The sequence below is a fragment of the Elephas maximus genome, chromosome 8 (genome assembly GCF_024166365.1).
Source record: "Elephas maximus indicus isolate mEleMax1 chromosome 8, mEleMax1 primary haplotype, whole genome shotgun sequence".
NCBI classification, from domain to species: domain Eukaryota; kingdom Metazoa; phylum Chordata; class Mammalia; order Proboscidea; family Elephantidae; genus Elephas; species Elephas maximus.
In genome coordinates this window covers 86,986,863-87,013,991 of record NC_064826.1, presented here as the reverse complement: position 1 = coordinate 87,013,991, position 27,129 = coordinate 86,986,863, and the positions used below count along the sequence as shown (strand labels likewise).

Genomic DNA, 27,129 nt, shown 5'->3' with positions numbered 1-27,129 from the left:
ATGTGAAATGGCAGGAAAAAAGTGAGTAGTTCAAAATTCTGGAGGATGGAGTGGTATCCTTTTGGGTGTGGGGAAAAGAGTCAAATTCAGATTTCAACTTTTCCCCTAATGAACTTTCTCGAAACATTATTGCCAATAGGGCAAATGAATCCCACAGAATGGCTTCTGAAGAGGCCAGTGATGAATTTGTTTACATCTTTAGCTGATCAGAGCTCTGACTTGAGCCTCTAAGGCCTCAGCTCATACTGACAACTTTGACCTAATTTTGGGAGGAGATTATATTTGGCTGGATCGCTGAGCTGTTTCTCAGAACCTCTTCTTGGGACACTTGCCAAATGCTCTTTTTGTAACCATGTTGTAAAGTCCAAGGAAAGTTGCCTTGGGTCATCGCCCAGGGCCTAATGCCCCAGTTGTAGATGGACATGTTTACAATCTTTATATTCCATTACAGTTGAAACCAGGCCTCTGAAACCTTTTCCTACAGTGCTCAATAACTAAAAACTTTTCCTGAACCCCAACAGTTGCCAATGATAAGCAAAGAAAGTTTCTCTGTAATTGCAGCAATTCCTTAGTCCAGCACGGTCCTTCTCAATGCTTTCAGAATCAATGTTCCCATTTGTAAATCATAGAAGACTTCATGCCTGGTGTACAAGACAGGCTGATATGGCTCCCTCAACCTCTATTCTATCCCTTTGAACAAATTGAATAATTTGAATAATTTAGGTTTCTGTTTCTTGCAGCCAAACATGTTCTGACAGCCTCTGGAAATCAGAGAGTATCTAGAATCGTCGCTAAACGTAATCGAGTTCCACCTCTCCAGCTGTTGAGTGAATATGGTTTGATTGCCCTCACAATGATAATATCTCTTTGGGAAATTATACTAACGACAGTGAAATGCAGTCTGTTCTATAGTTTTTGTTTTAAAAATCAGTGGTATTTAATCAAAAAGGAGAAAATATATTTAGCAAGGAGGATGGAGGGTGACTCTGGAGGAATAAAAACATGAAGACAGAACAAAATTGTCCACAGTAGCCGTTGTTTGGGGGTTGTGAGCTATTCTTAACCCTGTGAACACCATTAATGAGGGAAAAAGAGTCCCTAGAAGAAATGGGGGCGGCAGCACTGACCTGCCCTCCATCTCCCTCAGGCAAGAAGGACAAAGTCAAGAGAACATTTCCCCAGTGAGAGTTACTGGGAAAACGGCCCTGGGTAAATCTTTCCCTCTTTATCAACCTCAGGGACAAGTTAATATAGGGCCAAGAGTGTGCCCAGAGCTGCAAGTGCAAAGGAAGGATCTCTCCCCTCAAATAGTTTGTAGCTTGGATGGGAAAAACATATTTCCATACTGGAGATGATGAAAGGACTGAGCATACAAAGCCACTGGTAGTCCAGAGCGAGCCTCTGGGATTCACAAGCACAAATCCAGAGAAGGGAGAGGTGTCACTCTGGGGTGGCTGGGAAAAACTTCAAGAGAAAGCAGACCTTGGGTAAGCCTTAGAGGAAGTACAGGTACAGATCAGTGGGGAAAAGAGAGAGAGAAAAATGGCTGCAGTATAATGTGTGTAAGGAGACCTGGGGGTGTGATGGTTAAATGCTTGGCTGCTAACCAGAAGGCTGAAATGCTTGGCTGCTAACCGAAAAGCTGGTGGTTTGAACTCACTCAGCTGCTCTGTGGGAGAAAGACTTAGTGATCAGTTCCTGTGACGATTACAGCCTAGAGAACCCGATGGGGCAGTTCTACTTTGTCACATAGGGTCAGTATGAGTCGAAATCAACTCGACGGCACCTAAAACAACATTAATGTGTGTGTGAACGATGGAAACTGCGTGGTCTGATTGGAGGGAAGGCTTTGTATTGGGTTGTGGCTGTTAAAATTTATGGCACCTCCCCCTAAATATCGATTATACCTGAATCCACTGTCCACAAAAGCGTTAACCATTGATAGAGTCTGCATAACCCAAGAGAATATTCAGCTTTACTTCGTACATTAAGTCAGACAGCCTCACCTGGAATTTCAGATACTGCTTTTTTTTTTTTTTTGGTGAGTACATAAAAGTTGTGTAAATTTTCTTTCTATTTTGGTTTACAATTTACATGCCCAGCTCCTCATTTTTCTTAGGTACCAGTAGCAATGGGTAGACATCTTTTGAGGTAATAATAAAACCTAACATTTTGCATTTACAAAGCACCCTTGCGCTCATTACTATGGCCAGTTTTTATCCTTGAGGCTAATGGTTTTCCACAAAGTCACTGAGCTATATTAAGGAAAAGCCCAAATTCAAGCCTAGGTCTCTTGACTCCCCGTATAAAGCCCTCCCTACTTCTTTTTTTTTTTTTTACTCCTTGGCCATACCACCTGTTCCAACAGAGGCACCTATTGTCTTGGCAAAGATGGAAAAATCACAGTCCTGAATGTGTGTGAGAATGCAGCAAGCCAGGACATCTTACTCACTGTGGTGAGGGTGTAAATTGATAAGCATCCTTTATTAAAACAAACAAATGCAATTTGACACCTATATGAGATCAAACAGTCAACACTGGCTCTACAACAAAGACGAGAAGACAAGGGGAGCAGGGGAACTAGATTACGAGAAAAGGAACATGCAGAAGAGAAATAATGAGAAAGTTGACACACCGTGTAAAATGTAACCAATGTCACTGAACAAACTGTGTAGAAATTGTTAAATGGGAACCTAATTTGCTGGGAAACTTTCACCAAAAACACAATAAAATACTATTTTTTAAAAAAAAATTGGCAAAATGTGTTGAGAGACTTAACATTCTTTATACACTTTGACCCAGTAATTCTACTTCTAGGAAGCTATCCTAAGGAATTAATGAGAGAAGTGGCCAAAGGTTTATGTAGAAATATGTTTTCTGGAATGCTGTTTATAGTAGCCAACAATAGGAGGTTACACAAGAACACTATGGTCCATTCCAATGGCCGATTATTATTGAAGTCATTAAAAATCTTGTTTTTCAAGGTTACTCCTTGGTAGTAAATAAATGCTGAGAAAAAATCAACTGAAAAAAAACAAAAAAAATCAGTATCCAGATAGTATAGTTTAGCATAGAAAAAAGACTAGAAAGAACTATACCCAAAGTGTTAACAAAGCTTAGATGAGGATAACGAGATTACAAATATTTTTTTCAAATATTATACCCATTTCCCATGAGGATATAGTAATTTCATAATTTAAAGAAGATTATATTTAAAACTTTAAAAACTGTAAAAGCAACCTGTTAGACTACACACTACAAATAAACAGTAATCAACCAGTTACTGTTGAGTTGATTCCGACTCATGGCGACCCCACGTCTGTTAGAGAAGAACTGCTCCATAGGGTTTTCAATTACTGGTTTTTTGTTTTTTTTTTTTTAATTTTTGGAAGTACATCACCAGGCCTTTCTTCCAAGATGCTCTGGCTAGACTCCATCTTCTATCTTCTCAGTTAGCAGCTGAGCGTATTAGCCATTTGCACCACCCAGGGAATTTTAAATTGTCATAAGAATAAAACCTCGACTAATCTGCAAACTGTGTGGCTTACGCTGGGGAACAAACAAACAAACCTAGTACTAATTTGTTACTTTTCCAAGGAGAAAGCTTAAGAATTTATGGATTTAAGGATGAAACCCACAATTGCAGTAGAGCTTGTGGCAAATATTTAAAGCTATAAAAGTTTGGTTCTAAACAGTTAAGGCACTTCCATGATTTAAGCAATTTTTGCTAAACATGTGGACTCTAGGAAGCTTGCTACAAGCAGCCCTTGGAAATTCCCGATACCATGCCGTCGTTTCCGACACAGAACAGCCCAGGGTTCTTCCCTCACTGTCTTCGGCCCTGGACTGTCCTGGGTGATAAACAGGAACAGACTCATCAGAGAGCAAGATAAATAGCAAGCAAAGGCACAGAGACATTTTGGAACTTTCTAAATGGGGAAGAAAAGAAGTACAGTACTGGTAGGAAAAGCAGCTGAAGGATTTAGGGTCAACACTTGGCTTTTTGAGGAGACTGCAGTCGCTGGAGGGCTTCCAGTCTGAATTTGGAGAATTCATCAACAGGCAAACAAACAGCTGGCACGTTCTGTGTTTACTTTGCCTGTCTCAAGGTTGCAACATAAATTTCCCAACTTCAAAAGCCGCGAAGGCAGAGGAGACATTTTGTGAGTTTAGGGCCTTTTCTCCAGTCTGTGTTAACTACTTTTAGCCCTGTTTGGGGAAAACATAGGCAGCAGCCCACAAAATGCTGCCACAGACAGTACCAGCACTGTTTGGGCTCTCACAGGCCAGACTGGGGAAGTGAGGGCTGGAAAAGCTGACTTCTCCAAAGCAGAACTGCTGGGCCACTTTGGAAAAAATCCATGTGTGCCATGGGAGTGAGAGCCCTGATCTGTTCTCTCCAGATGAGTGTACGACAGGGTTGCCATGTAAAACACCAAATGGTGTTTTACTGAGTGCTGTTCGAACTGTAATACAGCAAAGTCAATTCTGGAAGCCAACCTTCTCCCACACCACAGAAATATTTGTGTTCTCACTCCCAACATTTCCATTTAGCAGAGAAGCTAACGCTGGAAACCACCACGTATAATCCAGAAAAACTGCCAACGTAACTTTATAAAAATTGAATATGTGTCAGAAGTGGGTTTAGATTCTTTTTTAGGTTAATATTATTTTTGCTCTTAGGTAATGAGCTGTCATTAATTTACTTGGGCGCCATGATTAGGTTAATATCCTCCAGGATCATATTGCATTTTAAAAATTAAAAATGGTAGCAGTGTCTTCTCATCATCAATTAAAGTAGCAGTAGCAGGACAGAAATATCACTATTTTGTACTCAATCGTGCTCTTATAGGCGGTCAAAGAAGCACTAAAAATAACAAATTACTCTGCTCGGCTAGATCTTCATGCTTAAGTACCTACAAATAACTGTCCATTTGTGAATGGTTAAACTTAATCAAGTATTTTTCCTATAAGCAAGATAACCTCTTTCATAAATAGAAATCTACAAATAATTCTTAAGGTGGTTTTAAATCTCCCATATAATAATACCACAGTATGTAGGGAACAAACTAGGCTCATAAAATAAAAGAAAGCTAAATAGAATCTCCTTTTTTTTGACCTTCACAAATCTAAGTGCTGTACCTACAGCTCTAAATTGTTTAAGTCCTTTAACAATTCAAATGTGCTGATGATGTTCTTATATTCGCTGGAACTATGGTTCTCTTAATATTTTGAAAATTGCTTTAATTAACCTTATCTTATCTTGTTGTAGTTATTGAGCACTTTTATATATTTTTTTAACTGTGCATTAATTTGTTTCATCATTAACCTTGGATTTTACCCTTGGTAATTATGGTAATTTATAATTTGGGTTGAGTCAGGTGCCAGCACATTAGAGCAATCCATACTGTGGATCTTGTCCCTAGCCTTCGTAGTCAGGATTCTTTGGTTTACAAGGGACAAAAAAAGCAACATGGAAGGATGGAGGTAGATTGGGTAAGCTTCAGCAGAAAATTCTGGCCTAGGATTGGCTAATGACTATTACAGGAGAGAGAGATTCTAAATGGCCAAGTCTGGGACAGGCACACACCCTGTCTTAGTCATCTAGTGCTGCTATAACAGAAATACCGCAAGTGGATGGCTTCGGCAAAGAGAAATGTATTCTCTCACAGTCCAGTACAGTACATGTCCAAATTCAGGGTGTCAGCTTCAGGGGTATGTTTTGTTTGTCTGCTCTGGGGGAGGGTCCTTGTCATCAATCTTTCCATGGACTAGGAGCTTCTTCTAGAAGGAACCTCCAGTCCAAAGGATGCACTCTTCTCCGGGCACTGCTTTCTTGGTGGTATGAGGTCCCCACGCCTCTCTGCTCGCTTTTCTCTTTTATCTCTCAAAAGAGTTTGGCTTAAGGCACTATCTAATCTTGTAGATCTCATCAATAAAACTGCCACTAATCCATCTCATTACATCCTAGTGACAGGATTTACAACACATAGGGAGATCACATCAGATGACAAAATGGTAGACAATCATACAATACTGGGAACCATGACCTAGCCAAGTTGACAGGTATTTTGGGGATACGCAATTCGATCCATGACATAACCCAACTCCACCTCCTAAGATCAAAGAGGGAAGGGTCTATTACAGAAAAAGGGGGGAAGGAGGGAAGACAGTGGGCAGCCCCAAACAATGTCCACAATAATGGTTCATCAGTTTTAATACCAAGAGCATGTACTATGGCCGTCTTCTGCTGACAACTGTCTTGTTCTTCATTTTCAGACACATCCAGACAGCCAAATACTGCCACCATATGCAGCTGAGTCCTGGATTTTACATCTGTCTACCCAATTTGTCACAACTCTCAAAACTCAGGTCTCAACCCTTACTGGTTTTTCTAGAAATTCCGCTGGTGTTCAATTCAACAAACCTCTGCCATGGGCACTGTGAGCACCACAGGGATGACACAGCCAAGTTCCCTGCCCTCAAGGAGTTTCCCTGCCATCAGGGAGTTTACGGCAAGGCACGTATTCAGGTGCAAAACACATAAAGCCTGGGAAGCAGTGACAAGGGCAATTTATAAACACTCACATCATACATCATACTCATGTCTTTCTCTGGAAGAACCACAGGAGTCCAGAAAAAGGAGAAATTAACTTCGGCATAGGGGGCTGTATTGGTGACTTAAAACAACAGAAATTTATCCCCTCACAGTTCTGGAGGCCAGAAGTCTGAAATCAAGGTGTCAGCAGGGCTAAGGTAGAACCTTCCTTGCCTCATCCAGCTTCTAGTGGCTCTAGGCATTCCTTGGCTTGTGGCTGTATCGCTCCAATCTCTGCCTCCATCTGTACCTGGTCTTCTTCTCTTCTCTGCCTTTCCTATTTGTGTTTCTTATACTAACATTTGTAGTTAGATTTAGAGCTCCCCCGGATAATCCAGGATGATCTCATCTTGAGATCCATAACTTAATAATATCTACAAAGATCTGTTTTCTGAATAAGTTTCCAGGACATGAATATATCTTTTGGGGGGCTACTACAGGGACCCAGCTGGAATCACAAATGCTGTGAACAGCGTACTCCTTTCCTGATTTAGCTAGGCATTTTTCTGTGTGATTTAAATTCTCAGTTCTGCATTTCTCTATATTAACAGTATCTTCATTTTGAATACATTATATTCAATGAACAGAAAATGATACCACATGAACCACAAATTGACTGCTAATAATAACAAAGATTTCACAATTAGACGTTTATTTCCAAAGGCATCTCACCAACAGGATCTCATTTTGATGTCCATCATAGCCGCCCTATTAGGGATTTAAGGAAAATACTGTGGTTTCCACCTTATATATGAAAAGTCTGAGGCTGAGAGGGATTATATGAGCTTCCGCAGGTGAGATCTGATCGCAGGTCTGTGGGTTTCAAATCTAGAATATTCTCCCTACATCCATACACTCAACCAGTATGACCATCTTTCCGAAGCATTGTTTTCAACCCCTGCTTGGGGAAGAGCATTATTTTCATATTGGTGGAATAGAGTATAAAATTATGGAATAGAATGTAAAATTCAATTGATTTTTTTAGATGAAGCATGACTTCAAAGAAATGTCTCTCTTGCAGTAGACAAGCCAACAAAGGAGTCTTCCTAGGAAGTGTGAGGAGTTCTGCCCCCTCCTGAGGGCAGGGGAACAATTCAGTGAGCCCCTGTGATGACCGTTCCCCTTTGCTCTGCTGTTGTCCCGAGAGGAAACGCCCAGTTCATGTGAGACCAACCAAAGGTAAAACCGGCACCAAAGTTGACATTCCAGGGCCCCCCAAACACAGAAGCAAGTGTGCGCATGCACACTTAAACACACAACACTCATTGTGGGGTCCTGCCCTCTCCAAGAACCCAACCCCAAATCACTGCTCTTCCTTTGCCCTGTTCTTCAGCAGATATGAAGCTTGAGTTCCAGCCCTGACCTCGTTTAAGGTGAAATGTGATTAATTCTCAACAGCTTCTTGGTAATTTCTTGAAATGCTCTGAGTCCTTCTCTTCATTAGCCCTGAATTATTTCTAATCTGCAATCAAACACTACTGGGAGAAATCAAAGAAATTTTATAATAATATCTCAAGTCTGTCTAATGGCACCGTTTGAAGCGGTAGTGCTGTCAGAGTAGAGTTCCTCCTAGTTATTCTTCTGATTCCTAACTATTTTCTAGGTCTTGGTGGAGAATGCCTATATTCCCACCCAAACTGCAAAGGGTCAGGAGGAGGGCAGGCAGGGGCAGATTACCCAATAAGCAACATAAGCACACGCTTAGAGCGTCAACAAAACAGGGCCACCACTTGTCCAAAGCAAAAACCGATAGATGCCAAGCAGACAAGACACAAGGTAAAGCAGGTGTACAACAATGATTCAAGATTCAATTCGTTATCCCTATTATGTATGGAAGTCAATATTGTTCAGCAGCTTAGCTGTGACAAAATCACTGAAGAATTTCTAAGAGCAAAGACTAGAAAGAAATGTTCTTAATTATAACATGTAGAGATGAAAGAGCTATCTAAAAATAAGTGATTTGTTGTAATATTTGTTTTCTAATCATTAGATCTTTTATGGCATCATTTTATTTATTCATTTATAATTATAGCATTTATTACGAAACAAGCCTCAAAATTGAAGTATTAGCCGTTGAAAGCAAAACTGGTGAAAGTTTTCATTTTCCATTGTGGGAGATCAACAGAATTTTACATTGATTGTTGAACCAATTCACAGATTCATTTGCTTTGTTGTAGAATATATGGAATGTTCTTTCTGTAGAAAATGTGGTCTATAGTAAAAATCTTTATACCCCATATCCACTAAAAATTTTAGAATCCAGTTCATCTCATTCTGCTAAAAAGGCATATGCCACTTTTTCATTCAATCACTAGTATTATTCAAAACCAAACCCGTTGCTGGCAAGCCGATTCTGACTCATAGCGACCCTATAGGACAGAGTAGAACTGCCCCATATGGTGTCCAAGGAGCACCTGGTGGATTTGAACTGCTGACCTTTTGGTTAGCAGCCATAGCTCTTAACCACTCCGCTACCAGGGTTTCCACCCTTGTATTATAGTCACATTTAAAATGAGGTTACATCATGGGTAGCTAAGGCATGTACACACATATATATGCTTGCATATATCTAACTCACATGTTCCGAGGGACTGTGTGAGTAAACAGAGTATCAGTGCTTGAGGCCCTCCCATGCCTTAATCCAGCCCTGAGGGCATTGTGACACGCCAGGGCAGAGGCACTGGAAGACACCCACCCTCCTGACTGGTGCATCTTACATGGCGCCGCCATGGTTGAGAGGGGCATATCTGTCTCTAGCTGCCAAGCAGAGTGGAGGAAAGGTGTTATGTGAAAAATTCTTGGACGGCAAGAGTTTGGGCCACATCTCTTCTGGTCCAGGTGGTTTAGCTTCTGCATATAATGATGCGTGGGAGGGGGCAGGGCCTCCAGGGGTTGAAGGAGGTGCTTAACAGAATAGAAATTTGTATCTTGCTATGGGACCATTTAATGTCAGTGTTTGGTGGGCACCTTCCACTCAGCGGTTCAAAACCAAACCCATTGCCCTTAAGTTGATCCCAACTCATAGCGACCCCATAGCACAGAGTAGAACTGCCCCATAGGGCTTTCAAGCCTGTAATCTTTAAGAAAGCACAGTGCCACATTTTTCTCCCCTGGAGTGGCTGGTGGGTTCCGACTGCCAACCTTTCAGTTAGCAGCCAGGTGCTTAACCACTGCGCCACCAGGGCTCCTTCAATGATTCGAGGACCCAATCTTTTTTCATTCTGTGGCTCTACCATCCCCTAGGGTCTTGAAGTTCATTGTTGATTCCTCTGCATCTACCCAAGACAGGTAAAAACAGGGAGAGTGAAGGATTGTGCAGAAGATTTTAATGGGCAACCCTGTAAGTGGGGTGCCCACTTCTGCTCCCCTGCCTTTGGCTAGAAGCCACTCACATGGCCACACCTAACTGCAAGGAAGCCTGGGAAATGTAGTCCAGCTGTGTGTGCAGAAAGAAGATAGGATGGATTTAGGCAAGCCTTTACAGAGATGCTGGTGGTGTAGTGGTTAAGTGCTACCACCGGTAACCATAAGGGTCAGCAGTTTGAATCCGTCTAGGCGTTCCTTGGAAACTGCATCGGGTGGTTCTACTCTGTCTTATACGGTGGGAATTAACTCCACGGAACTGGGTTTCCTGTTTTTTTATATATATAACTGTATCTGCCACACCACCTTCAAACTGAGCATTGATGCGAGTCAGTTGATAGTGGTTCATTTTCAGTCTTTGGGTTCTTTATTTGACAGTTTTGCATTGAGTAACAGACTGCGAGAGCCCTGATGGCACAGTGGTTAAGAGCTCGGCTGCTACCCAATGGTCTGCAGTTTGAATCCACCAGCTGCTCCTTAGAAACTCTATGGGGGCAGTTCTACCCTGCCCTATAGGGTTACCGTGAGTTGGAATTGACTCAATGGCAACGAGTTTTTGGTTTAGCAGAGAGCGCAGACCTTTTTAGGTGAACAAACTTGGATCTGGATCCTGGTTGTGTGATCTTGGGCAAGGAATTAACTTCCTCAAGCCTCAGTTTGCTCAGCTGGGAAATGGGGATATCTTGTTGGGTCACTGTGAGGATTAAATGAGATAATAATGAACGTAAATATCCATATCACAGTATGTTCTCATTGGGTTTTCACAAACCATCGGGACTATGAAGTCAGAGAGTGTAGGGAGAAAGGTGAAGAAATAAACAGGTGTCCAGTGTCCCACTTTGACCAGCCCTGGTGTCAGGACTGCCGAGTAGGAACAAGCTGGGTCAAGAGAAGTTCTCCATCCTATGCCACTGTACGACCATTGTATGCTTAGTCTATCGCTCAACTTTGATGTAATTGACCCTGACATGGGAATTTGAAAACCAAAAAACCCAACTGATGTCAAGCCTACTTCTACTCCAAACGACCCAATAGGACAGAGTAAAACTGCCCATAGGGTTTTCAAGGCTACATATCTTAACGGAAGCAGACTGCAACATCTTTCTCCTGCGGAGTGGCTGGTGGATTTGAACTGCCAACCTTTCAGTTTGAAAGAGGTGGACAAATCCAAACCCCCACAAGCATCCGTTGTATTTGATTAACAAAAATTCAGCAACTTAGCATACAGTTTCAGCAAGAGAGTTTTAATCCTCCATGCTCAGTCTAAGACCCCCACATTTAGAAAGCAGGGATTTTATTACTTGCTATTGAAAAATGTATGTTTCTAGAGGGCAGTGAAAAGAGAAATGATCTAAACAAGAGTGTCACTTCACACTCACAGATTTTGGTGCTCTAAGACTAAAACCAGGAGACAGTGGTGGTTTCGTAGTAGAATTCTCCCCTTCCATTCAGGAGACCTGGGTTCAATTCCTGGCCAGTGCACCTATGTCTGTCAGTAGAGGGCTGTGTGTCGCTATGAGGCTGAACAGGTTTCAGCAGAGCTTCCAGACAAAGACAGACTAGGAAGAAAGGCTTGGCGATCTACTTTTGAAAATCAGCCAATGAAAAACCTTATGGAACACATGCAATCGCCATGAGTAGAGGTGACTGGAAGGCAGCTAACAACAAGACTATAAAATAAGAAAGAAAGAAAAGAAACCGTTGCCCACTAGTTGATTCCAACTGGTAGTGACCCTATAGGACAGGGTGGAACTGCCCTACAGGGTTTCCAAGGAGCAGCTGTAGGTTTGAACTGCCAACGCCTATTTACCAGCATGTAGCTCTTAACCACTGCACCACCAGGGCTCCAACAAGACTACAGCCTGCAGGAAAGAAAAGAACTGCCTTCTCACCAGGGTTATGACCCCAAGGAGCAGCCAGGGCTCCTGTACCACGGCATCCCCAGGGCCTGCCATAGGCCTGGCACTTAAAGAGCTTCAACAAATATTTGCCTACTGAGTGAAAAAATGCATGAAGACAGTCACACAGGCAATAACAATGAAAACAATCTTTTTGCCTGAAATATCAAGATGGGGCGGGGGGCGGGGGAAGAGCTTGCCTTTTGTTATAGATTCCTTGAGTGGTTACTTCAATTATAAATGTTTGCTAACAATAAAACGTTAGCGCGCGCGCGCGCGCACACACACACACACACAGGGCGATATTCTTTTTTTTCTACAGGGAGATAAAAGGAACGGGAAACCTGATCGTGGGTCTCTTTTTAGGGTATTGTCCTTTAAAATAACCTTCCAATCCTGGCTTGTTAAGATTAGCAGCGATAGCATATCGAAAGTAATAAATAAAATGACGTCCGGGACTGAGACGGTTAACAATTTTTTCCAAAAAATGATTTTCCAACCGCGAGAGGAAAATGGCGCCTGAAATCACGAAACGTGGTCCTACAGTGCCCCCTGGTGCCTCTTCCGTGGAATTGTCGAGGCCTGAAATTTTGTCCTGTTCTAGATATTAGCATCATCCCTCATTAATTTATGAGTCTGGGGCTTTGGGAGCCAGTCTTATTTGGAGGAGGATGGGGGGTGGAATAGTCTGGAACTCTTTTCTTCCATCTGTTTATCAGATGGGTTACTGCCACAATGTCAAAATAAATTTGAACATTAACACTGTTTTAAAACTGAAACCATGTGTTATCTTGAAAAGAAATTCTTTTGCACCACCCCCCCAAAATTATTGGCTTTTTATTTTTCAGAAGGAGATTATACAGTCTCTTTTGCTCATTAAGATGGTCTTTGTAAATCAGTTGGACAAAGGACCGTTTTTAATTTTAGAGATTAATTTTGCACATAATAATTGAGTCATTATTTTTTTCTTGAAACCCATTCACTTAAGTAAAAGATGTACAGAGCTGGTCTTTGAAATAAGAATGAAGATTGTGTGAAAAATTAAAATATTCCAAAAGACAGAATTTTATCATTTAAAAAAGTATTGTTGAAATGTATTTCAATAAGGATATTAGTACTCCAAGGAAAGGAAAACTAGTTAAATTATACTGATTAGGGAAGTAAAAATGGTGAAATATAATCAAAGGGAATTTTAGACTTTAGAATCTACTGATAAATCTGGCTTAGCTCTAAATGCTGCAGCCAAAATTGTGAAATGTTATGAAGGGGGGGGCACTTTTCTTCTTCCATTCCCCTCTATGATAATAAAAGTCAATTTAATTTCATTCATGAACATTGAATGTATGGCTAAAGTGTGCAGGTACTATACTAGGCCCTGGCATAGGAAAAGTTGCTGAACTTCAGGAGCTCTAGGCCCAAGAGGGAGAGACATGGCAGCAACACCCACAATTCCCACCCAGTGGAATCCCAATCAGTGGGGTGGATACTGGAAGAGAGCAGGGTGCAGCAGGAGAGGCCTCTAAGGGAGGCTCCAGTGGGCGGAGGAATCAGGGGAGGCTTCCTGGAGGATATGCTCTTGACCTTGATCTTGGAAGACAGGAGTTAGCAACGTGTGAAAAAGGAGCAAGGGCGTTAAGGGAACAGGAATTGTCATAGGCAAAGAGAACAGCAAAAGCTTCTTTATAGCAAGGGTGTGTGGCGGGGGTGGTGGTGGTGACCGGGAATGAGCCCCTAGAGAGGTCAGTGGGGACTCCAGCACGCAGTACTAGCTGAGGTGTTTCATATCGAGAGCCTTGGGGACCTTTGAAGGGTTTAGGTAGGATAGGTACACGAGCAGCCTGGCAGCCTATGGAAGGTGGGCTGGAGGGGAACCAGCTGAGGCAGATAACAGATTTTCAGTGAAATGACAGTGTGCCCTCTAAAATGATCTCTCTTGACTTGTGAGAACAGTCACTGGTGCTTATGGAGATCCTCAAAATATGAGGAGGGGGCATAGCAGAAAGAAAAGGACTGAGCTCTGGAGCTTGACAGGACCTCGTTAAAACCCTGACTTGGCCACTGCCAACCTTGGGCAGGTCACATAACCTCCCTCAGCCTTGGTTTTTTCACCAGTAAAATGGGCATAATACTACCTACCTTACAGGGCTGAAGAAGACCTATGGAATGTGATTGGCACCTAGCAGGTAGCCTGTACATGTGGGCAGCTCTGTCAAACATCTCCCTGCTAGGATGGTAACAAAACTAACAATGTTAATGGAACCCTCCATTTGGGGCCAATATTTCCGAGAACCCTGTGATTCTGGGGCTGATAATAATTTGTTTTGGAAAATGCAGTTGAAGCAGGGGCATAGTAGCCAGGTGGGAGAACAAAGTAGCAGTTGAGAGAAGTGACTTTGGAGTCAGAAAGACCTGAGCTGAACCAATTCCATCACCCACTTCTAGTGCCCTGATTTGCTCATCAGCAAAATAGGTTGCTCATCTACTGACTTGGTGGCAGCTACCAATAACAAAATTGTGGAGCTGGGTTCATTTGCCTCTTGGGTGACTGTCTTTGCTAAAACTGTGAACTATCTACAGCCACCATTCTTATAGGACATCCATCTCATTTTTCTGAGATCCAGATAATGAACTTCATAAAGGACACGGATTTTTTTCACATTGTTTTGCACCAAACCTCTTAACACTGTGTTTAGAAGACAAAGATAATGCAGAAGGCGAAGCATAAATCTGCAATCTCTTTAAATCTAAGATTTTATGGAATGTTTCCTTGGTGTAAAACTGTTAAGTAGAGTTTAATGAAGACTAGCTGTGTGACCTTGAATGTTGCTTAACTTCTTATCTGTCATCTCGAAATGAGGAAAATAATTATCCCTACCTCTAGTACTGTGAGACTTAAGTGAGATATGTGTATAAAACACTTAAAATATACCATGCCGTGTACTAAGTGCTTAGTAAATGTACAAAGATGTTACTTTGATGACTAATGATGTGAGCCTGACCCAAGCCATGGATGGTCTTTTCAGTCTCCTCATAAGCATGTAAAAGTCAGACAATGAAAAGGAAAGATAGAAGAATTGATGCATTTGAACTGTGGTGTTGATGAAGCATACTGACTACACCGTGGACTTCCAGAAGAACAAACAAATCGGTCTTAGGAGAAAATCAACTTGAACACTCCTCAGAAACAAGGATGGCAAGACTTTGACTCGCTTACTTTGGACATGTCATCAGGAAAGACCAATCAGTGGAAAAGGACATCATGTTTGGTAAAGCAGAGGGTCAGCGAAAATGAGGGAAACCCTCAGTGGGATGGACTGACACATAGCCAAAACAATGGACTCCAGCATATCAACGATCATGAAGATGGTGCAGAACATGGCGAAGTTTTGTTCTGTTCTATGTAAGGTTGCCATGGATTGGGGCTGGCACCTAACAACACTTGCTATTTTTGTTTCCAGATGGGTTCTCAGCCGGTCCGTCTATTCATTCTACAAATAAGGACCAAGTGCGTGTATGCAAGACACCAGGCTAGACAAGGGAAGTGCAGAGAAGAGCAATGTCATCACTGGCCTCAAGAAGCTAAGGTTCTAGAAAGGAAAACAGAGGAGGAAACAGTCACCACTGAGGGTATTAAGAGCTATGGCAGAAGCGTCAACAGCAGGATATGGAAATCCTGAGGAAGAGCTTTAAGTTCTGTGTGCTTGTTGTGGAGAGAGGCTTGAGTGGGGCCACATAAGGAGAAACGTGGTCAGCAAAGGTGCCCTGGAGCATTCTGGTCTGAGCTGAGTCTTGGAGGACAACCTGGGGCTTACCAGGCAGAGATGCTGCACTCTGTAATCTCAGACTTCCTGTCTGGGGCATGCTGGTTTCTCACCTGCCACCAAGGTAGATATAATGGAGTAGCTTTTTTTTTTTTTTGCTTAAACAGGGCATCAAATGCTACTAGGTGTGAAAAGGCACAGCTGTACTTTGCACAAAGGAGACCAAACCCAATAATTGAGAAATAACACCATTTCTTTGGCAGTAGGCCAGGGTTCACCCATCGCCAAGGACAGTATGTGTTTGCCACATTGGGTTCAAGCTGAGTGGGGTGCTGTGTCCATTGCTCACTCATCCCCATTGGCCTGACTTTCACACTGTCCAGGATCTATTTACGATGGCATTTCTGTCTCCTTGCAGTTCACCAACCAAGCTCTGCACACAGGCTCTCTTCTGCCCTCCACCCACATGATGTTCAGTGAGATGGGAAGTGATGGGCATTCCTCTCACTGCCCACACGAGGCCTTGAGTTAATCTATCTCTGGGCCTCATGAATCAACAAATTATATTTTGTGCATTCGCTTTATTGCATACTAGTGGCTATAATAAAATTAGTTCTATTCCACATTATTAGTTCATAATTAGAATTACATGAACAAAACAGATACAATCTCACCAAATCTTGTATGGCTGAACAATTGAATTGACTGAACAAATTCTTCTTTTTTTTTTTTTTTCCAACTTCTCCAGTTTCGCTTTCAGGTTGTCTTCAAAGTCCTTAAAAGAATTAGACCTATTTCAACTGAGTGTTCGCACAGCTGTCAGGTAAAGTGACTATGTAATTTAGCATCCAAACTGGGACAATTGTGAGTGTGAAAAGGAGGCTGTTAATAATTAAACCAGGGCAACACCATAAGCTAGAACTGCCCCAGGCAAACCGCAAAGCATGGTCACCCTACTTTTAGGGGCAAGCCAACCCCTCTCCACTAGTCATGGGTTAGTCTTGCTAGGCAATGCTGCTTTCCTTATTTATTTATTTTTGAAATGTTAATTTAGGGCAATAATCTTCTTAAATTAATTTTTTCCTTGCTGTATGATTGCTGCTGTGCCTCTCCGGAGGAAATTTGTGAAATTCAAATGACAAGAAGCAAAACGTATATTTATGTAAAGACAGATGTGGCTGCTTGGGGCTTTTTTTGACATGGCTTCTGCAAAGTTTACAGGGAAATTTGGGCTGGCATTTCTTTACTCCAAACCTGTAACCTGGACAAAAAACCGAAAATCTTCTGATTTTCACCCAAGGCACAGCAAACTTTGCACAAAATAATATTATAAGCTCTCTCCATTCTACAAAAGTCAGGTTGAGCAAATGAAAAGTTCACCCTTTGGCTTGAAAACGGAGTACACATCAGTAAATATGTGAACTTGGTTTTCTCGGAAATAAGGCTTATTTGGAAATATCCAGGTGGTGTGCAGAGAGCCTGACCTCAACTCCAGGCTGAGTCAAGTGAAACTGGCTGCTTGGTATCCCTGCCTTCGGGGCTGCCCCCAGCCGTCCGTTATCCGCTCTTGGCTAGCCAAGGAGTGGTCTTCCGTATTAAAGCACGAGACTTTCTGCTTTTGCCTTCTCCAGTGATCCCAAAACACCTGCACTTGAGGCAAAAAGTAAAGTGCCTTCTGCCCAAGGAGCAGCAGTGATTTCTCTAAGCACAAGGACTACTTTTAAGATTGTGATTGAACAGTAAAAAGTAATCTTATTTTTAAGATTACTACCTACTGCCCTACCAACCACCTAGGTTTGTGGGATGAATTTTCTTAACTGTAAAGTGCTGTATCACCGTGAGTTATTATTCTCATTTCGGTGTCTTCTGGATGGAGTTGAAGTTTTTTGGCAGTTGCGGATTGAACTGTAGCATATCTAAATCCATGTATGATAAATCATGTTTTAACAGGGTTATTCTCCACTGAAATATAGTTTACATATTCCTCTAACCCTCAGAACCCACCTACGCTTAGTAAGGTAGGTGGTAGGTTCAAGTTAAGAGGTTACGAAGTCCTGGTGAGCCCTAGAGAATAAATGACTGCCCAGGAAGGCAGGAAAGAAGGCAGGAGGAAAAGAAAGGAAGAGAGAGAGGGAGATGGAGAAAGACAGAGAGAGATTGATTTCACAAGAACCCAGGAGGGTTTCAACAGAACAGTTTGCAATTCATCATAGAAGTGGGTCAGGGCAACCGCCCACATGATCTTCCGAAGGGAAATCTTGTTAGAATGAGGTCATATTTTTCCTCAAAACAACAAAATAGAAAGTGGCAGGTGAACTAGAATTGCACCACCACCTTGCAAAGTGTGGAAGGGATTTGATTTCTCTCCGCTTTGTGGCCCTTTCAAACATCTGGAGGCTGCGGTCCACGCTCATGTGTGCCGAGCATCCGTGTAGAGGTGCAGCTGAGGCCCAGAAACTAGAACCCTCCTCCAAGGAACTGCTGTGGAAAACAAAAAAAAAAAAGAATTCCTTATCAACTTACATATGATCATCTTTTATCATTATTTTTTGCTCTCCTGTCACCCTGGTGGCGTAGTGGTTAACGGCTAAGGCTGCTAACCAAGAAGTCAGCAGTTCAATCCACCAGGCGCTCCTTGGAAACTGTGGGGGCAGTTCCACTCTGTCCTGTAGGGTTGGTATGGGTGAGAGTCGACTGGAGGGCAATGGGTTTGGCTTGGTTTTTGGTTTATCTCATAACAAAGGTCTCTCGGTGGTGCAAATGGCTTGCACTCATCTGCAAACTGAAACGTTGTCAATTCAACCCACCCAGCAGTGCCATGGAAGAAGGGCCTAGCATTCTGCTTCCGAAAAGATTGCAGCCAAGAAATGGAACGGTGCTGCTCCTTTAACACATGGGAGCGCTATGAGTTAGAACCGACTTAACAATAACGGATTTGATTTTTTTTTAATCTCATAGTACGCCTGTGTTGTGTGCGTGCGTGCGTGCTTGCTTGCGTGGTGGAGCGGGTGTGTGGTGCGGGAGACCGCATGGGTGTGCTTCATGTCTTGTGTGATTAAGGGAGAAAACAGGGACCTGGTCTTTGTTTATTTTGCAGATAAATCTCATCTCTAATCCGGATGCACAGCGATGTCTTTTGCAAAGGAAAGGAAGCCCCTGTACCACCCGACGACATCCGTATAAATCACGGGTTTGTGCCTCTGCCGTGAGGGTGCACTGCAGATTTCAGCAACGTCGCAGATGCTCATTGGATGATGCTTCATTACTTGGCAAAAAATCCCCAGGGCCAAAACGTTATTTAAATGTGCTATGAAAATAAATGTGATTTATATGTGTGTCGTCTACCGAGACGTTCTTCCCCGTGCTGCAGGTGCTGTCCTGCATCAGGATTAACACCTCAGTTTATCGCCGGTTCAAGCTACACACGTGCTGAACGACAGGCCACTGTCTGCATCCCCAAAAGTTACAGAAAGGGGACCGTGCTCGCTGAGCAGCCGGTGTTCAGGTATTCAACGGGGTGGTTGACTTTTACAAGCTGAGAATCCGGGAAGGATGATCCAATATGCAAGGTACACTTGGGCTTACTTGTGTTTATTTACTAATCCGTAGTGCCCAAATTCATGTTTTTATTCACCACGTTAAATGTGGTGGAAAAAAACCATTTGAAATTGTGAACTACAGACCAGTAAATACACAAGTTAGCCCACGCGTAACTTGCTTACTGGTTAATCCACTGTGCTGAGAATGTGCGGGTGTGTATGTGTGTGAACGTGCTTGTGTGACACACATGAGCACTTATGTTCACAACCTGGACCATGTTCGTTTGAAGGGTGCAGGGAACAGACATTTTGCACTCAGATGCATCCATTTCTGATGGCGGCAGAATGTTTGCGGTCAGAGAGAGAAAGAAGAAAGCACAATCTTCATTTCAATTCAAGGCTGGAGCCCACATGTTTAGCTCAAAGCCATGGTATATTCCCTCTGAAAAGCAGATTTGGGCTATAAATGTCAGCAGGCCTTCAGCTCAAATGGGATTTGATCAGGAGAAAGGAGTGCGGTTGGGATGTTTCCATTACGGAAGAAAAACACACAGAGACTGCATGAAGGGTGTGAAGAAGGTCCCTCCAGGTGTCCACACAGAGCCCTGGGGGTCAATGCCTTCCCCACTGGACTTTTGTAGACACTCAGAAAATGCAGAGCTGACTTCGACCCCTACCATGTCCCATTGCTCCAGAGAGGAAGCTGAGGCTGGGAGAGGTGGCAAAGCTGAGACCAGAAACCACTGACCAAGCATGTGTTAATGGTCAGCCACCTTACAAAACATCCTACATTGATGGTCTTCAGTGCCCTGCTTTTATACCCCTTATTTTAAAGATGATGAGGCTGTGTGGTTCAGTGGTAGAATCCTTGCCTTCCATGTGGGAGACCCAGGTTCTGTGCGCTGCCAATGCAGCTCATTCACAGCCACCACCTGTTGGTCACTGGAGACTTGCGTGTTGCTATGATGCTGAACAGGCTTTAGCAGAGCTTCCAGGCTAAGAAAGACTAGGAAGAAAGGCCTGGTGATCTAATTCCAAAAATCAGCCAGTGAAAGCCCTATGGATCACATCAGTCCAATTGGCAACATCATGGGGATGGTGTAGGATAGGGTAGCATTTTGTTCCACTGTGCATGGGATCACCATGAGTTGGGTGCGACTTGACCGCAACTAACAACAACATTTTAGAGATGAGGAAATTGAGGTCCATAGAGGTAAATGCCCTATAGTTTGGAACTCCAGAGGTCTAGAGTCCAGGTCTTCTGCTTCCCGAATCTTCTCTGGGCATTCACTTAACTGACAGCAACTGGTATGGTTCCAGTCTTGTAGCTGGCTCCCCACCCCTCTGTTTTCCTTCACATTTCAGGGTTCTAAATGATATTTGAAATAGTAAGAACCTACATCAAATCCTTTTTAGACTGATATGAGGAAGCAACCAGAGGAACTTACAGATACAGTCTACAGTACAGACTCTGATTTTAAATAAGAGACAGTGGCTTCAAGGGCCTGATCAGGAAGACATAAAAAAAAAAAAAAAAAAGACTTTTTATTTAGAAATAATTTTAGATCCACATAAAAGTTGCAAAAATTGTACCAAGAATTCCTGTATACCCTTCATCTACATTCCCCAAATGTTAACATTTTACCATGTTTGCTTTATCATTTCTCTGTGGGTGTGTTATTATTATTTTTTTTTTGTGAACATGCTGCACTTTTAACTAAATACTTCAGTGTGTATTTCCCAAGTTCATTTACATCACCATAGTGTTGTTATCAATTTCAGGAAATTAACATTGACACAATATTATTATCTAACTTACAGACCTTATTCAGTTCAATAATTGTCCTACTAATGTCCTTTATAACAAAAAAAAAATTTTTTTTTCACCTGCATTCGGATTTGGAGACTTATGTGAGAGAGCTGAGTGTGTTGAAGTTTCAGGTTATTAAACTAAAAACTAAACATAATTATTTTTCAAAATACATAAATATATATTAATATATATACTATATTATTATATGTGTAACTTATATATACATAGGCTAATTATAAAATTATCTTTCTATGTTGTTGTTGTTAGGTGCTGTCAAGTTGGTTCTGACTCATAGTGATCCTATGTACAACAGAACAACTGCTCAGTCCTGCCCCATCCTCTCAATCTTTGCTATGTTTGAGCCGGTTGTTACAGTTACTGTGTCAATCCATCTCATTGAGGGTCTTCCTCTTTTTTGCTGACCCCCTACTTTACCAACTATGATGTCGTTCACCAAGGACTGCTCCCTCCTTATAACATGTTCAAAGTATGTGAGACAAAGTCTTACCATCTTCCCTTCTTCCAAGATAGATTTGTTCATTCTTTTGGTGGTACATGGCATATTCAATATTCTTCACCAGCACAATAATTCAGTGCATCAATTCTTCTTCAGTCTTCCTTATTCATTGTCCAGCTTTTGCATGCATGTTTTGTTGTTATTGTTAAATGCCCTCAGGTCAGTTCAGACTCACAGAGACCCCACGTACAATGGAATGAAACAATGCCCAGTTGTGCACCATCCTCACAATCATTGTTATGCTTGAGCCACTGTGTCAATCCATCTTGTTGAGGATCTTCCTCTTTTTTGTTCACCTTCTCCTTTATCAAGCATGATATCCTTCTCCAGGGACTGATCCCTCCTAATAACATGTCCAAAGTACGTGAGATGTAGTCTTGCCATCCTTGCTTCTAAGGAACATGTTGGTTATACTTCTTCCAAGACAGATTTGTTTGTTCTTTTGGCAGTCCATGGTATATTCCATATTCTTCTCCACCAACACAATTGAAAGGCGTCAACTCTTCTTCGTTATTCCTTATTCATCGCCCAGTGTTTGCATGCGTATGAGAGTGACATCTTTGCTTTTTAGCACTTTAAAGAGGTCTTTTGCAGCGGATTTGCCCAACGCAATACATCATTTGATTCCTTGACTGCTGCTTCCATGGGTGTTGATTGTGGATCCAAGTAAAACAAAATCCTTGACAACTTCAATCTTTTCTCCATTTGTCATGATGTTGCTTATTGATCCAGTTGTGAAGATCTTTGTTTTCTTTATGTTGAGGTGTAATCCATACTGAAGGCTGTGGTCTTTGATCTTCATCAGTAAGTGCCTCAAGTCCTTTTCACTTTCAGCAAGCAAGGTTGTGTCATCTGCAAAGAGCAGGTTTTTAATGAGTCTTCCGCCAATCCTGATGCCCATTCTTCTCCATATAGTCCAGCTTCTTGGATTATTTGTTCAGCATACAGATCGAATAAATATACTGAAAACATTCAACCCTGACCAAATCTTTCCTGACTTTAAACCACACAGTATCTCCTTGTTCTGTTTGAATGACTGCCTCTTGAGCTATGTACAGGTTCCTTATGAGCACAATTAAGTGTTCTGGAATACCCATTCTTCACAATGTTATCCATAATTTGTTATGATCTGCAAAGTCAAATGGCTTTTGCATAGTCAATAAAACACAGGTAAACATCTTTCTGGTATCCTCTGCTTTTAGCCAGGATCCACCTAACATCAGCAATGATATTCCTTGTTCCATGTCCTCTTCTGAATTGGGCATGAATTTCTGGCAGTTCCCTGGGAATGTACTGTTGCAACCACTTTTGAATGATCTCCAGAATGATCTTTCTGTGTGACATTAATGATATCGTCCGATAATTTCCACATTCTGTTGGATCACCTTTCTTGGGAATAGACGTAACTATGGATCTCTTGCAGTTGGTTGGCCAGGTAAGTGTCTTCCAAATTTCTTGGCATAGACAAGTGAGCACCTCCAGCATTGCACTGTTTGTTGAAACATCTCAATTAGTATTCCATTGATTCCTGGAGCCTTGTTTTCCCCAGTGCCTTCAGTGCAGTTTGGGACTTCTTCCTTCAATACCGTTCGTTCTTGATCATATGCTATCGCCTGAAATGATTGAACGCCAACCAATTTTTTTTTTTTTTTTGGTACAGTGACTCTATATTCCTTCCCTCTTCTTTTGATGCTTTCTCTATTGTTCAATACTTTGCCCGTAGAATTCTTTAATATTACAACTTGAGGCTTGAATTTTTTTTTCCAGCTCTTTCAGGTTGAGTAATGCCGAGCATGTTCTTCTGTTTTGGTTCTATAACTCCAGGTCTTTGAACATTTCATTGTAATACTTTACTTTGTCTTCTTGAGCTGCCCTTTAAAATTCTCTGCTCATCTCTTTTGTTTGCTTTAGCTACTCTACGTTCAAAAGCTAGTTTCAGAGCCTCTTCTGATATCCGTTTTGGTCTTTTTTTCTCTTTCCTGCCTTTTTAATGACCTTTCTTCATGTATGATATCCTTAATGCTATCCCACTACTTGTCTGGTCTTTGCCTTTTAGTGTTCAATGAGTCAAACCTATTCTTGAGATGAGTTCTAAATTCAGGTGGGATATCCTGAAGGTCACACTTTGGCTCTTGCAGACTTCTTTTAATTTTCTTCAACTTCAACTTACATATGAGCAATTGATGGTCTCTTCTGCAGTTGGCCCCATGCCTTGTTCTGACTGATGGTATCGAGCATCTCCATTCTCTCTTTCCTCAGATGTAGCTGATTTGATTTCTGTGCATTTCTTCCGGCGAGGTCCATGTGTATAGTCACCATTTATGTTGTTGAATAAAGGCATTTCCAATGAATAAGTTGCTGGTCTTGCAACATTCTCTCATTTGATCTCTGGCGTCATTTCTATCACTGAGGCCATAGTTTCCTGTCACTGATCCTTCTTGTTTGTTCCCCACTTTTGCATTCCAATCACCAGTAATTACCAATGTATCTTGATTGCATGTTTGATGAATTTCAGACTGCAGAAATTGGTAAATATCTTCAATTTCTTCATCTTTGGCATTAGTGGTTGATGCATAAATTTGAATAATAGTTGTATTAACTGGTCTTCCTTGTAGGGATATGGATATTATCCTATCACTAACAACATTGTACTTCAGGATAGATCTTGAAAGGTTCTTTTTGATGATGAATGCGATGCCATTCCTCTTCAATTTGTCTTTACCAGCATAGAAGACCATATGATTGTCCAATTCAAAATAGCCAATTCGCCAGTCCATTTCAGCTGACTAATGCCTAAGATATCCATCTTCAAGAGTTCCATTTCATTTTTGATGACTCCCAATTTTCCTAGATTCATATTTTGTGCATTCCACATTCTGATGATTAATGGATGTTTCCAGCCGTTTCTTCTCATTTTGAGTCGTGCCACATCAGCAAGCGAAGGTCCTGAAAGCTTGACCCCACCCACGTCATTAAGGCCGACTCTACTTTGAGGAGGCAACACTTTCTCAGTCATTGTCTGAGTGCCTTCCAACCCGAGGGCCTCATCTTCTGGCACTACGTCAGACAATGTTCTGCTGCTATTCAGAAGGTTTTCACTGGCCAATTTTTTTAGAAGTAGACCACCAGGACCTTCTTCCTAGTCTTTCTCAGTCTGGAAGCTCCACTGAAACCTGTCCACCATAGGTGACCCTGCTGGTACTTGAAATACTGATGGCATAACTTCCGGCATCACAGCAATAACCAAGCCACCACAGTACAACAAATGGACAGACGAGTGGTGGTCTCTTTCTAAAGTTGTAACTAAATGGCCATAACTGGTAAATTTGAAATGTTTATGTCCTGAAAGTAAAAGAAGATTCCTAGTTCCTCTATGCGTTTCAGTTCAGCTTAATTCTCTTCACATACCCCTTTGGTTCTTCCTGGGAGCTGAACCTTTCTATTTTCCTGCAAAGTTTCTAAAAGTCTCAGCGATGGATTCCGCTCTGGAACCAGGGTGAGTAAAACAAGAGTCCATCCCTCAACATGGTTGTGAGATAGGGCAATTCGGCCCATCAGTGTGCCCTGTGAAACTCCATTCTTGGAGAAGTTGTACAGCTGGCGATGTCATGCATTACAGCTGCAAAGTGTCGGGCATCTGGCTTCCCTGATCAAATTGTGTGTCCTAAGACCCAGCGATACGCAAGTCACAGTATGAAAAGACAACATCGCCCAAGGATTTAGTGTTGTCCACCGAGGAGGATTAGTGAAACACCTTTGTAACACTGGTGGTGACAGTCAGGACTAACATTTGTTTTATAGGCTCTCCACCGAGTTATATCAGACTTCTGCTCTGGGTGGTGGTTATGTTTCGGCTGACATGATTTGACCTGTGGTTTATCCAAATCAGTGTAATAATAAGCTAGGTTATAAGGGCGTTTACTTTGCCATATATGCTCAAATAGAGTAAACCTGTTATAAAAACCAACCAAATAAGGACTTCTGTTTCTCCTGCTGGTACCCAGTGAGGGTGTGAGAGTAATCAACTTGTTTCCCTCCAAGGCATATTCATCCAGAAAGTTTTTAAAGCTCTTTATGCCTCGTCGGGAAATGATTTTAACCTTAGGAAGGAAACACATGGCTTTCTTCTTACAGCTTCAAACTCCCTCTTGCCAGCTGCCTTTATTTGCCTTGGCCTGGCACTAATGAAAGGGGACTTTGATGAGCTGTGTGAGTGGGAACTCCAAAGAGAGGGATGCAGAAAGATGACTTTTTGGTAGGTGCTCATTGGAGAGTCTTTCTGCCTTATCTCTACCACACATTTCAGGGGACAGCATTGGCACTCACTGAAATGTCCATGGGCCTGATATGCCTGCCAGGATGGCTTTCTGTGGGTTAGGGTCCTTGGAAAAGTGTTATTGGGAAGGCAAACCAAGCAACCACATTCAGACGTTCAGAGGCTCTGTCTCTCCCAGTCCCTGCTGGGCCTGGCATACTTAAAAGCAAATTCCTGCCTTTTTTGTTTAATTTTTTTTTTTTAAGGTGTTAGCAATCTGTCTTACGTTCTCCCACCCCTGCTGGGATTTATGATCCAGTTTGTATTTTACTACATGATCTTGGCAGGCTCCCCTTGTTGAAATTCAAACCGAAGCAACTTGATGGGGGAAGAGACATAAAAATATTAATTTGGTGGATATTAAAAAAAATCACACTGGTTATAAATCAAGGGCTGTCCACTGGTTTCTTTCATCATCTAAATGGTCCTTCTAACCAGACCACAAATCTCACTGGGATGGAGGGGGTGGGTATAGAAGGTGGGGGTTCCCTTCCTGAGGCTTTGGAGACAGCTTACATGCAACACTTCCTCAAACCTGGCTTTGTTTTCTAAAGGTCATAAAAAACGGGTACTTCTGGTATAGGCAGGCTAATTAGCCAGTCTTAGAGAACAGACCTGGAGCTTAAAAGAAAGTTGGCGTGGTCTGAAAGATATTGGGTTGTGGAAATGTCTAAATTTTGACGAAAAAAAAAAAAAAGGATTTAGGAGGCTCGGGGTGAGTACTCCGTTTCTCCAAGGCAGTGGGGTGGTGGATTGGGCAGGGATGAAGCTGAGGTGGGGGTGGCCTGCAAGGACTGGGAGCACTAGACCACTGCATGTATGTATGTACCCACGACCAACGCTGAGGACTAGGACTGTCAGGCTATGCTTCCCCTGACACCTCTCTGTCTGCCCTTGGATCTTGATATCCGTTGCCATCCAGTCAATTCTGCATGCTTGGCAGCCCCGTATGTTACACAGAACTGTGCTCCGTAGAGTTTTCTTGGCTATAATATCTACGGAAGCAAATTGCCAGGACCTTCTGCTGCAGAGTCACTGGGTGGGTGGGTTTTGATAGGGAGCCATAATTAGACATGGGCAGGGGAGGGCAATTACATTTCTGGTGGGTAGACTTTGGAAAAAGTGCCGAGAATTTCTCTTCCTATGGTGATATTTTAATGGATTCTTCCATTTCCATCTTACATCTGACCTTTCTAGTTAAAAAACTTGATAGGTACTTTAAAATTTCATGAAAACTCCAGGAACTGGTTTTTAAAAACTGCGAATGATTGGAAGGCTAAATCTTTCTAGAAGAAGAGGCTAATAAAAATGGAAACTTGTCACAA

At 42.2% G+C, this 27,129-nt stretch overlaps 1 long non-coding RNA gene across 2 annotated transcripts in view; it reads left to right on the top strand.

Moving 5' to 3' along the window:
• LOC126081421 (uncharacterized) overlaps nt 1-18,949 on the top strand; it is a 78,508-nt gene extending 59,559 nt beyond the window's left edge. Inside the window, exons 2-5 of one of the 2 annotated variants that reach the window (XR_007518393.1) lie at nt 6,280-6,372; nt 7,620-7,777; nt 16,369-16,443; nt 18,718-18,949. This is a non-coding gene — a long non-coding RNA (uncharacterized LOC126081421). The remainder of the gene's footprint in view (nt 1-6,279; nt 6,373-7,619; nt 7,778-16,368; nt 16,444-18,717) is intronic. The other variant, XR_007518392.1, reaches the window with a different exon arrangement.
• Nucleotides 18,950-27,129: the final 8,180 nt, after the last annotated feature.